Here is a 14,047-nt window from a genome sequence, read left to right on the forward strand (position 1 = left end):
ACTAAGTTAATATTCTTATATATTTATAATAAAAAACTATATTAGCCTTAATATAAGCTTTTATTAACTTAGAAGTAAATAGCATAAGTTATATTAATAAAAAACTAGCATATAAACTAAATCTTTAATTAATACTACTTACTTAAATAATTTACCTAACTAGATTTAATAAAAAATAACTTAAAAAAGGTTTTATTTTTTATACTATAACTATTATAATTACTTACTAACACTATAAAGAGTAGATTAAGCTTTATATAATAAACATAAGATGTTATAACCTAATTCTAAAATAACTATAGCTATATTAGTATAAAGTTACTTTTAATTACTAAAAGTAAGTTTTAAACTTTAACTCTTTTTAATGCTAAAATGTATACTTACACTTACACCTAAACAACACTTAAGTAGCACTTAATATAGAAGGTTTCTAGACCTACTCTCTAATAACCTAGAGAAAAACTACTTAAGTAAGGCTAATAAGCTAGGCCTCTTACTAAAATAAGCTATATAAAATAATTTAATAACTACTTAAACTTAAAAAAAAAAAGCTTTTAAAAATTTTTTACTTACCTAATTTAAACATAAACTAGGACTTAAATAGTAAATAAACATCTACTATATAGAACCTGCCCTATTTATAACCCTAGCTTAATAACTAGATTATAAAATCTACATAGTTATAATTTCTAATATAGACTAAGCTTTAGCTTCTTAAAAATACACTAACTTAAAAATAATAGTCTTTTAAAACTACTATAACTTATTACATGTTTTTTTTTAAAATAAGTCTAATAAGCTTTTAATATAACATCTATATAATTACTAAATAACTCTTAAGCCTAGTAAACAACCTAGTTATAGGCTACTATATAAAATATTACTAAATAAATTAAAAGTGCTTTAAAAATACTTTAATAAGAACCTAAAAAAAAGGTTTATTTAAGCTAGCTTTTTACTAGTAGTGTTACTTATACTATTTATAAAAAAACCTAGAAGTAGGCTTTAATTCTATGTTAACTACTAAAAACTAAATACTGTTACTATTAAAAACTAATACTTAATTCCCTTTTTATAGAAAACTTTAAGCTAACTAAGTAAAGCAAAGTATTTTATAAAGTTAAATATTATTACTACCTTTAATAAGCTAAAGATAGCAAAAGGTAATAAGTAGCTAATAGTGTTTTAGACCTAATATAGACTATTTAAGTACCTAGTAATGCCCTTTAGCTTAGCTAACGCGCCTAGTACTTTTTAACATTTTATAAACAACTTACTCTAACCCTACCTAGATGTGTTCTGCATGATGTATATTAACAACATTTTAATCTACAGTAATAGCCTTTTAGAGCACAAACAGCATGTACACTTAGTGCTAAAGGCTATAGAAAAAGTAAGTTTATAACTTAATATAAATAAATGCAAGTTCTACTAATTAAAGGTTACATATTTAGAATATGTAATTTTTATAGATAGCATTTAAATAGACTGTATTAAGGTTTAGACTATGCTAGATTAGTAATACCTAAAAAACATAAAAAATATTTAAGCCTTTATAAAATTTACTAACTTTTACTAATAATTTATTAACAACTTTTTATAGTAAGTAAGCCTTATAATTACACTTACTAAGAAAAAGATTTAATTTAACTTTAACTTAAATTACTAATAGTCTTTTAACTAGCTAAAAAAAGCCTTTACTAAAGTCTTAATACTTTACTACTTTAACTTTAAACTACTAATACTTATAAAAGCTAATGCCTTAGACTACATAGTAGCAGGAGTTCTCTTCTAGACTAAGCTAGATAGGACTATTAAGCCTATTATATATTTCTTAAAAAAAATAAGTCCTGTAAAAGGTAATTATAAGATCTATAATAAAGAATTACTTACTATAGTACACTACTTTAAATAATAGCAACCTAAACTAGAAAGTGCAGCGCATCTAATATAAGTTCTATCTAACTATAAGAACTTATAGTACTTTATAACTATAAAATAACTTAGCTACTAATAAGCTTGTTAGTTTAAATACCTATTTTATTTTAATTTTAAAATTACTTATTATTCTAGTTAAGACAAAAGAAAATTAGATGCTTTTATAAGGCAATCCTAAAACATCTTTACTTAGAAAAAAGTGTAAAAAGCTTAATACTAAACTTTACTTTAACTTAAGCTATTTTTAAACTTTAACCTAAATAAAATAAATTAAATAATTAATTAGATTATTACTAATAAGTATTTAAATAATAAATTTATCTAAGAAACTTTAGACTTACTCTAAAACAGCGCTAGTTAGTTAAAGAAGGTAACACTAGCTAACTATAAAAACTAAAATAGTAAGCTATATTACTATAACTAACTTATAATTTCTAATTTTAATAAACTAAGAATTAAACTACTCTAAATTATACATAACTTACCTATTAGAGGACACCTAGGCAGAGAAAAGACTCTTAACCTACTACAGAGAGAGTACTACTAGCCCCGCATGTTCTATACTGTACACTAATATGTATTATGTTGCTATACTTGCTGTAAAGTAAAAGCCTTTTAAAAAAAGTATAATAGCTTACTTAAACTACTTCTAATCCTTAAACAAGCTTAAAAAGATATATTAATTAATTTTATTATAAACCTACTTCTATCTAAAAAGTATATAAATATTATAGTAGTTATTAATTACTTAACTAAGTATTAACACTTAATACTATGTTTCTCTATAACTGCCCCTAATATAGCCTAGTTATTCTACTAATATGTATAAGTTTACTATAGCCTGCCTAACATAATTATATTAGACAAAGGTACGCAGTTTATCTTAGCCTTCTAAAATAAACTCTATAAACAGCTCTAAATTATCCTCTATCTATCTATAGCTTTTTACCTAGAGACTAACAGCTAGACTAAGAATATAAATGCTATAATAAAATAAGTTTTATAAGTGTACATAAACTACTAGTAAAATAACTAAGTAAAATAGTTAGCTATAGCATAGTTTAAAGCTAATAACATAACATTTAAATTAATATAAGTATCTTTATTCTTAGTAAACTATAAATACTACTCTTAAATAAAATTTAAACTACTTTTAAATACCCCCTAACTAACTTATTAATTTATATAAGTAATAAACATAAATAGACTTATTAATAAAATCTAAAATATATCTAAATATGTTTATAAAAAGCTTACATAAGCTTAAGCTTTTTAATAAGAGTATATAAACTAATTTTAAACTTCTACCCCTGCGTATATAGCTAGCAAGAAGGTCTAGCTAGACACTAGAAATATCTAAATAAACTAATAATTAAAGAATCTTAATTAGAAGAACTTTAGCCCTTTTATAGTAGCTTATATAGTCTTATTACACACTTACTAATTAATCCTACCTAACAGCATAAAGATACACCCTGTGTTCTACATATTATTGCTGCGCTAAGCAGCCTCTAAATCTAACTATCTACCTAAATAGCTAAACCTGCTACCTAAACCTATTATTATAAATAATAAACTAAAATATGTTATAGAAGATGTTAAATAGATCTAGTTTAATAAAAAAAATGTATCTATAAATACTTTATAAAATAAACTAGATATAATAAACTATTATAAGAACTTACAGAAGCCTTATAAAAGAACTCTATAGTAACCTAATTCTACGCCTAATACCTATTTAAACTAAACCTATACCTTAATAAAGACAACCTAATGCTAGAACTACTAATATAAAAGATTCTCTTTTTAATAAAAGGGGGGGTACTGTTACAGTATCCTCCCTAGATCCTAGACATAACTATATTAGACATGTACTAGAGTATTATTAGTGCACGTCTAATATAAATATAACATAACATAGATATAAACTTAAGCATAAACTACTTTAACACTAACTAAACCTAAAACAGGCTTAATTTATACCTAAAGCGCTTAGACTTTTAAGCTAAGTATTTAATTACTAATTTTCTTCTAAACCTTTCTATTCCTTACACAACGTCTTGTACCTACTATAATACCTCACGTAGTAATTAAACTAGACCTCTGTGAAGCTCTATAACCTTACTCGTGCACAATCGTGACATATACAAGGGCTATAGGTGTAATAGTATTCCTAGGTTATTGTCACGATTGTGCACGAGTAAGGTTATAGAGCTTCACAGAGGTCTAGTTTAATTACTATGTAAGGTATTATAGTAGGTATAAGACGTTGTGTAAGAAACAGAAAGGTTTAAAAAGAAATTAGTAATTAAATACTTAGCTTAAAAGTTTAAGCGCTTTAAGTATAAATTAAGCCTATTTTAAGTTTAGTTAGTATTAAAGCAGTTTATACTTAAGTTTATATCTATGTTATATTATATTTATGTTAAACGTGCACTAATAATACTCTAGTACATGTCTAATATAGTTATGTCTAAGATCTAAAAAGGATACTGTAACAGTACCCCCCTTTTATTAAAAAGAGAATTCTTTACATTAGTAGTTCTAGCATTAAGTTGTTTTTATTAGAGTATAAGTTTAGTTTAGATAAGTATTAAGCATAGAATTAGGTTACTATAAAGTTTTTTTATAAAGCTTTTATAGGTTTCTATAACAGTTTATTATATTTAGTCTATTTTATAAAGTATTTATAGATATGTTTTTTTTATTAAACTAAATTTATTTAATGTCTTTTATAATATATTTTAGTTTATTATTTATAATAATAGGTTTAAGTAGTAGGTTTAGCTATTTAAGTAGATAGTTAGATTTAGAAGCTACTTAGCGCAGCAATAATACATAGAACACAAGGTGTATCTTTATGCTATTAAGTAGGATTAATTAGTAAGCGTGTAATAAGACTATATAAGCTACTATAAAGGGGCTAAAGTTTTTTTAATTAAGTTTTTTTAATTATTAGTTTATTTAGATATTTCTAGCGTCTAGCTAGACCTTCTTGCTAGCTGCATACACAGGGGTAGGAGTTTAGAATTAGTTTACATACTCTTATTAAAAAGCTTAAGCCTATGTAAGCTTTTTATAAACATATTTAGATATATTTTAAATTTTATTAATAAGTCTATTTACATCTATTACTTATATAGATTAATAAGTTAGTTAGAAGGTATTTAAAAGTAGTTTAAATTTTATTTAAAAGTAGTATTTATAGTTTGCTAAGAATAAAGATACTTATGTTAATTTAGATATTATGTTATTAGCTTTAAACTATGCTATAGCTAACTATTTTACTTAGTTATCTTACTAGTAGTTTATGTACACTTATAAAACTTATTTTATTATAGTGTTTATATTCTTAGTCTAGCTATTAGTCTCTAGGTAAAAAGCTATAAATAAATAAAGGATAATTTAAAGCTATTTATAGAGTTTGTTCTAGAAGGCTAAGACAAACTGCGTACCTCTATTTAATATAATTATGTTAGGCAGGCTATAGTAAACTTATATGTATTAGTAAAATAACTAGGCTATATTAGGGGCAGTTATAGAGGAACATAGTATTAAGTGTTAATACTTAGTTAAGTAATTAACAACTACTATAATATTTATATACCTTTTAGATAAAAGTAGGTTTATAATAAAGTTAATTAATATGTCTTTTTAAGCTTATTTAAAGATTAGGAGTAGTTTAAGTAGGCTATTATACCTTTTTTAAAAGGCCTTTAGTTTACAGTAAGTATAGCAACATAATACATATTAGCGTACAGTATAGAACTGTAACGGCGCAGGCAAGACAATGGGTCTAAATGCGGTATAAATCCACTTAGAGGCATATAGAAGTGCGTGGGGACTTAGAGACCTAGGAATACTAATAACACCTATAGGCCTTATACGTAGGATATTAGAAAACTACTAAGCTAGCTACAGGGGCAAGGTGCAACTAAATACATAAGGGAATAGGGGTAACAGCAGGGGTTAGGGCTAGGTTAAGGTTAGGGCTAATACAAGGGCCTTCTAGAGGTTCTAGGCGACTTAAAATAGAACAATTTATAAGGATTGTTACAAGAACATGCAGGGCTAGTAGTACTCTCTTTATAGTAGGTTAAGAGTCTTTTCTCTGCCTAGGTGTTCTCTAATAGGCAAGTTATGTATAATTTAGAGTAGTTTAATTCTTAGTTTATTAAAATTAGGGATTATAAGTTAGTTATAGTAATATAGCTTACTATTTTAGTTTTTATAGTTAGCTAGTATTACCTTTTTTAACTAACTAGCGCTGTTTTAAAGCAGGTCTAAAGTTTCTTAAATAAATTTATTATTTAAATACTTATTAGTAATAATTTAATTAATTAATTATTTTATTTTATTTAAGTTAAAGTCTAAAAATAGCTTAAGTTAAAGTAGAGTTTAGTGTTAAGCCTTTTACACTTTTTTCTAAGCAAGAATGTCTTAGGATTACTTTATAAAAGCATCTAGTTTCTCTTTATTTTAACTAAGATAATAAGTAATCTGTCCGTACGCAGCAGCAGCGTCGCGGCCTGGATACAAGCGATCGCGCACGAGCAGGATCACGTATCTATGTCACATGATGCTCGTGCGCGAACCTCTGTGCGCGAACATCTAGATATCCCCCTTTTCCTCTGTACAGAGAAAAGACAAGAGCAATAGAACTAGAAACATGTTGCCCTTACCTTACCTACCTTGTACGCTGTGCACACTGTACACCACTCTTACTCTTGCTACTTAAGTGCTTATACTATAAGCAGCTAGCTGTTAGAGCTTATTTAACACTAATTAGTAGTTAATTTAATTAACTGCAAATTAGCAAGAGTAATAATAGAGTACCTACACTCTGCAAGGTACTTTATTTTATTACCTATTTCTTAGGAAAAGTAACAGCAGAGTACCTACGCCTTACAAGGTACTTTGTTTAGTTACCTATCCCTTAGGATAGCAGATTAATCCTTTACATTGTACAGCAAGCTCTACTACTGTACAAAGTAAAGAGAAGATAGTGTAAGACGCACACTAAAGCTACTAAAGCTGCATAACCTAGCAGCTAGACAATAGCACATTAATCCTTTACATCACACAGCAAGCTCTGCTACTGTACAAAGTAAAGAGGAGATAGTGTAAGGCGCACACTAAAGCTATTAAAGCTGCACAACCTAGCAGCTAGACAACAGCAGTACCTGCGTGATCTACTAGAAAAGCAATTAACTATACTATTACAATAAAATTCTATTAGCAACTAACAACTCTGCGTGATAATAAGAAGAATAAGGAACAATTTCTATTGTATAAATAACTTGCAAAGGACACAGGGATATTAGAGGCAACACTACAGAATAAGACTAGCCTAGAGTACTAGAATAACAAGATTAACATATTAGAGGCTTTAACAAGCCTATAGACTTAATTATATGCAGGTTGCATAATTACTAATCTACGCATAACAACTTAGAAGAGTGCTACTCTTCTAAGTGCGTACATAAAGGATTTTAAAGGATAGACACTATAAGACTTCTTAGCACTTAGCTATGTGTTTAAAAGGGAGCTTATACAAGTGCTAGAGGACAAGGGAATTACACTACAGCTAGGCACTAAAGGTACCTAAGCCTAGAAGCTGTACAATATAGCATAAGAGAAGGTAATTGCACTAAAAAGGCTTTATACACAACCCCTATTACTATATAAGGCTCTGCACAGAAGCAGACTAAACACAATGCTGCTATTAACACTAAACGTACTAGCATCACCTGCTCCTACACCTTAGCCAGCACTACACTAATCACTGTACAAACAATACATGCCACCCTACCTAACGCCTGCTCCACACCCTCAATTGTACACACCACTGCCTGCAGTAGTGTATGCACTACTGATACCACCTGCACAATCTATACCACATTACAGCCTGTATAAACTTCCACCCTAAAGGGAAACTGCTAAAGAAAAACTCCTAGTAGATAAGATTATATAATTCTAAAAAGCATAAAAAAAAAATAATAACTATATAAGTTAACTATATAACATTTTTATAGACAAAATAAGAATCTTTATTAATCTATGTTAATAGCTAGATATTTAGGAAACTTAGTACGCAGACATCTTTTTAGATATCCTAGAAGGTTAGGCGAATATATACTATATGTACAACATAGGCCCTAGACATAACTAGAAGCATTTGTACAACACCTTAAGTAGTTACTTTAACACTAATGTAAACTATAGCTAGTACTAGACAGACTAGATAATAATAACTTTTACATAATACTAACAAGAGAACTTTAACAAGAGTTTACATAAAGTTTTTAAAATAATAATTAATAAGCTTACACTTATATAAAGGGCACTAAGAATAAAATTTTAAAAGAATGTTCTACTACACACTGCTGTTATATAAGCCTGTTAAGGATAACTAAAACTAGAACATGCTATGTTTACTATTAAGCTTTTATGCAAAGCTTTATTTAGTAACTTATAAGCATTACTCTAAGTTACTATAGACTAAAGAGTAAACTAATACCTCTAAAAACTGCCTAATGTATACTACATAAACTACTAATATAACTCTGCATAATAAAAGTCTGCATAACAAGAAGGAAGCTTCCCTCTGCGTAGAAAAGGACAACATAGAAGACCTCTATCTAGGTTTAGGCTATAATCTAGAGACAACTATACATAGATAAAGAAGTGCTTTGTCTGCTATAAAAAAGAATATTAGTTATTAAACTACCTTTATAATAACTATACATAAGCAAAGAACTAGTACATTGCCTTATATAAAGATTTTTATAATAAGACTTTATTATATAAAGCTATTACCTTATACATCTAAGACTTTAAAGGTTACCCTAAGAAAGAAAATAATTTGTATAATATAAAAAAAATAGAATAGAAAAGTAAGGATGCTAAAAAAGCTATTAACTACTTTACCTCTACTACCTATCTACACTATGTAATAGAAGAGGACATCTACAGCATTAAACCTAAGAAATATGCTAAGCAGTTTATCCTTAATAACTAATACTATATAGTATACTAAAGTAAACTATAGAACATAGGCGCAGTAAAAATCTCTACTGTTAGCAAGTCTTAACTTAAGGCGTATGTATAAGAGAACTTATGTATAGAAATTAATTAAATACCTAGCTAAACAGATATTAGCTTTAAAGGCTAGACACTAAAGAGATTAATTAGTACTATATAAATCTAGAACTTAATTAGTCTAGTTACATACTACATTTTAGAGACTTTAACACTATTTTTACTATTACTAGCAGATGCTAACTAACTTAAGGTATACTTTAATAATGTTTTAAATATTATTATACATAAAGACAAAACTATAGTACTTGTTATATAAAAATAAAGACACTTTTTTTTTAATGTTAGTAAAGAAGAATTTATGTCTTTCTTTACTAAATTAAAACTCTACTGCCTCTACTACTAATTTAGACACCCCTGCACAGAGAGACTCTAGAAGATGCTAACTAGCGCTAGCTATAACATTAATGCTGCAGTGCTAGAAAAGATTAAGAAGTTCTGCTACCTCTACTAACTATATAACTAGGCCCTATAAAGATTTAAGTTTATAATTAAAGATAACACTTACTTTAACTATAAAGTTATTATTAACATTATATAAATTAATAATAAGGATGTCTTATATGTTATTAATGCAGACACATTATTTTAGGCTGCTACATTCCTAAAATCTATGTCTACACAAGATACCTAGGATGCACTGTGCAAATGCTAGATTAACACCTATTAAAGACCCCTAGACTATATTATGTATAACTCTAGTATAAACTTTGCTTTAGAGAATTTTTAAGCTTATGTAAAGATTGTAGGAGCTACATGTAGGCAGATGCCTGTAGAAGCACATTAGGCAGTTAGAAAGGTTAAGCGTGCGCACGCACCTCTCTAACAAGTGTTTAACATCCTAAAGACTAAGCTAGGTAACTGTACAGATAATAAGGCTATCCTGCAGATAGCAGTTAAGGCTCTAAATAACACAGCTAGCCTACATAGTCTAGTACCCACGCTGCTAGTCTTTAGGGCATACCTAAAAATTAACCTAGACTCTTTACTATTGCTAGACATTATTATATAAGCAAGTGCTATATAAAAGGTAATAAAGATACTTTAAAAAAACTATGTAAAAGTAAACATTAATTATGTAATTAACACTTATAATAGCTCTATAATGCATAAAGTTCTTAACTTCCCCCTTAGCTTAGAGATTATAGCATAAAGAGAGAAGAAAGGCTAGACTAGCCTATATAAAATTAAGAGCATTAAAGGGAGAGACATTATTATTAAGAGAAAAAATAGCCTACTAAAGCTCTAATATACATAGGTTAAACTATACTATAAAGAAAAAAAAAAAGACAACCTACTTATAACAGATAACCTAGATAAACTAATCCCTATATAAAGGGATCCCTTAAAGAAGAGGAAGAAAGGACAGCTTTATAAGAATATTGCAGAGGCAGAACTAGAGCCTACTATAGACTAAGCCCCTTAGGATAGTAATGCTGCACTAGTGCAAAGGGAAGATATAGATACTAGGAGAAGTAAAAGGTAAAGGAAACCTGCATAAAGTCTAGACTAGGTATTCCTAACCTAAAAGGAGAAGGATAATTAGGCCTTGTCTATTAAGCTCTGTACAGACAGTGTAATTACTACACCTAGAGAACTATTTAAAGAATTAGACTATATAGAGATAGACACTCTAATTACTAACAGCACTTTTAAGGTTATAGTATATAACTTAATAAGGCATAAAGGTTAGATTTTTAACCTTTGCTTTATATAAAAAGTAAAAGGTAAAATAACCTAACTGTATAAAAAATCTTGCCTAGTGTTTACTAGCTACTTAGACAAAGAGAAGGGAGAAATCCTTACCTAGTTACTAACTATCTAGAGGATAAGCTAGAGACTACTTCTAGCTATAGAAGCAAGCCTAAGAGCTACGTACAGAATGCATTTTAAACTGTGTAATATTACATAAGTATACATCTAATTAATAGATAAGCTTATGCGCACGCTGTACATAAAGCTACTAAAGAAGATGCGCTAGAGCTTTCTACTAAATATAATACTCTAGGTTGTACAACTCTTGTATAGAGCTGCTAAATTAGGACTATATTAGTTTAAGACATATTATAACTACTATAAAAAAAAGCTGTGTATGCACATCTTTTTATATAACTCTTACTTCTTAATTACTAATAAAGGAGAGCACACTTTTAGTATTACTAGCTTATAGACAGATAATACTTTAAGCATTATAATAAAAAATTTTGCGCAAAAAGAAAAAAAAAAACTGTAGAAGGCAAAGTTTTATATAAAGGGTAAGACTATTCTAGTAGAGAAGTAGCTTATTAAGTTTAATAGCAGAAGGATTAAGCTTACGCATAACATAGTAGTTTTTACTTAAAAGGGATAAGTAAGCTACTTTTATATAATTAACCTAAAGGACAAAAATGCTGCACAATAATATGTTAAGTAATGTGCAAAAGGAGTATATATTACATCTATGTGTTAACTAGAGGCAGCATTTAACCTCTTTATTGCTGCATAAACTATAGACCCTTTGCATAATAACATTAACACACTTAACACATAAATCTAATAGTAGATAGACAATAGTAAGCGTAGTCTTACTTTCCTACTATTATAGCTTAATTATGCAAAGCTATTTATCTTTATAGATAAATTATTTGCTAATAATAAAAACTTTAGCTTATAGCTAGAATTCTTAATTATATTAGGCAATAAAAACTATATAAAGTAAAGTAACTGCTTTAAAATACTAGGCAACATTATACACTAGAATTCTACTAAGTGTAAAAGAGTAACTAGAAGTGTTCTTACTAGTAAACTATATAGAATAGTTAAAAAGTTTAATAATATAATTACTCTTAGTACAACTTTATAGTAAATTATATAAACACTTAAACTACTACTAATTCTAGTAGTAATCTGCATAAATTTAAGGTTTCTGTATAATTACCTTATTAAGCTAGGCACTACTAGTAAAAAGTAACTTATAATTAACATTATATTACTCTGCAAATTATATAAAAAGAAGGAAATTACTAAGATTAGGTAAATTAATAGTAAAAACAACCTAGTAGATGCATGTACAAAGAAAACACTAAACTAGGCTTTTTAATTATTAGTCCTAACTAACTGCTTCTCTGTCTAGATAGAAGCATCTGTAGACTAGCTAGATCTTATGCGCAAAGATGCCTTAGACTAACTAGACTAATAACGCCTTTATATAAGGCTTATTTCTCTTTATTTTGTTTTTTTTGTATTGTACACACTTATCTTTCTTATTATAAGGATCTGTCACTGCTAGCACTGTACAAAAAAAGAAAAAAGCTAGGGGATTATACAGTAAGGCTTAGAAAGTAAAGGATAAAGAAAAGAAGAGCTATTTACATAGCGCAACTAGCCTACTCTAACGCACAGCATTACTAAGGCAAGTCCTAACAAATAAGGGTAGAGTAAAGGCAGAACATAATTAGATAGACCTACACAAATAGAAAGAAGGTAACGCGTACAGAAGGCAACTCTTTAGACAAAAAGAAAAGTTGCTAGTGTCTGTACGCAGCAGCAGCGTCGCGGCCTGGATACAAGCGATCGCGCACGAGCAGGATCACGTATCTATGTCACATAATGCTTGTGCGCGAACCTCTGTGCGCAAACATCTAGATATCCCCCTTTTCCTCTGTATAGAGAAAAGACAAGAGTAATAGAACTAGAAACATGTTGCCCTCACCTTACCTACCTTGTACGCTGTGCACACTGTACACCACTCTTACTCTTGCTACTTAAGTGCTTATACCATAAGCAGCTAGCTGTCGGAGCCCATTCAACATAATCTTAAAATTAAAATAAAATAAGTATTTAAACTAATAGGCTTATTAGTAGCTAAGTTATTTTATAGTTGTAAAGTACTATAAGTTCTTATAGTTAAATAAAACCTGTATTAGATGCGCTGCACTTTTTAGTTTAGGTTACTATTATTTAAAGTAGTATACTATAGTAAGTAATTCTTTATTATAGATCTTATAATTACTTTTTATAAAGCTTATTCTTTTTAAGAAGTATGTAATAGGCCTAATAGTTCTATCTAGCTTAGTCTAAAAAAGAACTTCTGCTACTACATAGTCTAAGACATTAGCTTTTATAAGTATTAGTAGTTTAAAGTTAAAGTAGTAGAGTATTAAAGCTTTAGTAAAGGCTTTTTTTAGCTAGTTAAAGAACTATTAGTAATTTAAGTTAAAGTTAAATTAAATCTTTTTTTTAGTAAGTGTAATTATAAGGCTTACTTACTATAAAAAGTTGTTAATAAATTATTAGTAAAAGTTAGTAAATTTTATAAAAGCTTAAATATTTTTTATGTCTTTTAGGTATTACTAATCTAGCATAGTCTAAACCTTAATAAGGTCTATTTAAATGCTATTTATAAAGATTATATATCCTAAATATGTAACCTTTAATTAGTAAAACTTATATTTATCTATGTTAAGTTGTAGACCTACTTCTTTTATAGCCTTTAGCACTAGGTGTACATGCTGTTTATGCTTTAAAAGGCTATTACTATAAATTAGAATATTATTAATATACGCAGTGTAGAACATGTTTAGGTAGGGTTAGAGCAAGTTATTTATAAAATGTTAAAAAGTACTAGGCGCATTAGCTAAGCTAAAGAGCATTACTAGGTACTTAAATAGTCTATATTAGGTTTAAAACACTATTAGCTACTTATTACCCTTTACTATTCTTAGCTTATTAAAGGCAGTAATAATCTTTAACTTTATAAAATACTTTACTTTACTTAGTTAGCTTAGGGTTTTCTATAAAAAAAGAATTAAGTATTAGTTTTTAATAGTAATAGTGTTTAGTTTTTAGTAGTTAACATAGAATTAAAGCCTACTTCTAAGTTTTTTTATAAATAGTATAAGTAACACTACTAGTAAAAAGCTAGCTTAAATAAACTTTTTTTTTAGGTTCTTATTAAAGTATTTTTAAAGCACTTTTAATTTATTTAGTAACATCTTATATAGTAGCCTATAACTAGGTTATTTACTAG

This window comes from Lindgomyces ingoldianus (genome assembly GCF_010093535.1).
Source record: "Lindgomyces ingoldianus strain ATCC 200398 unplaced genomic scaffold BDR25scaffold_44, whole genome shotgun sequence".
In the NCBI taxonomy this organism is placed as follows: Eukaryota; Fungi; Ascomycota; class Dothideomycetes; order Pleosporales; family Lindgomycetaceae; genus Lindgomyces; species Lindgomyces ingoldianus.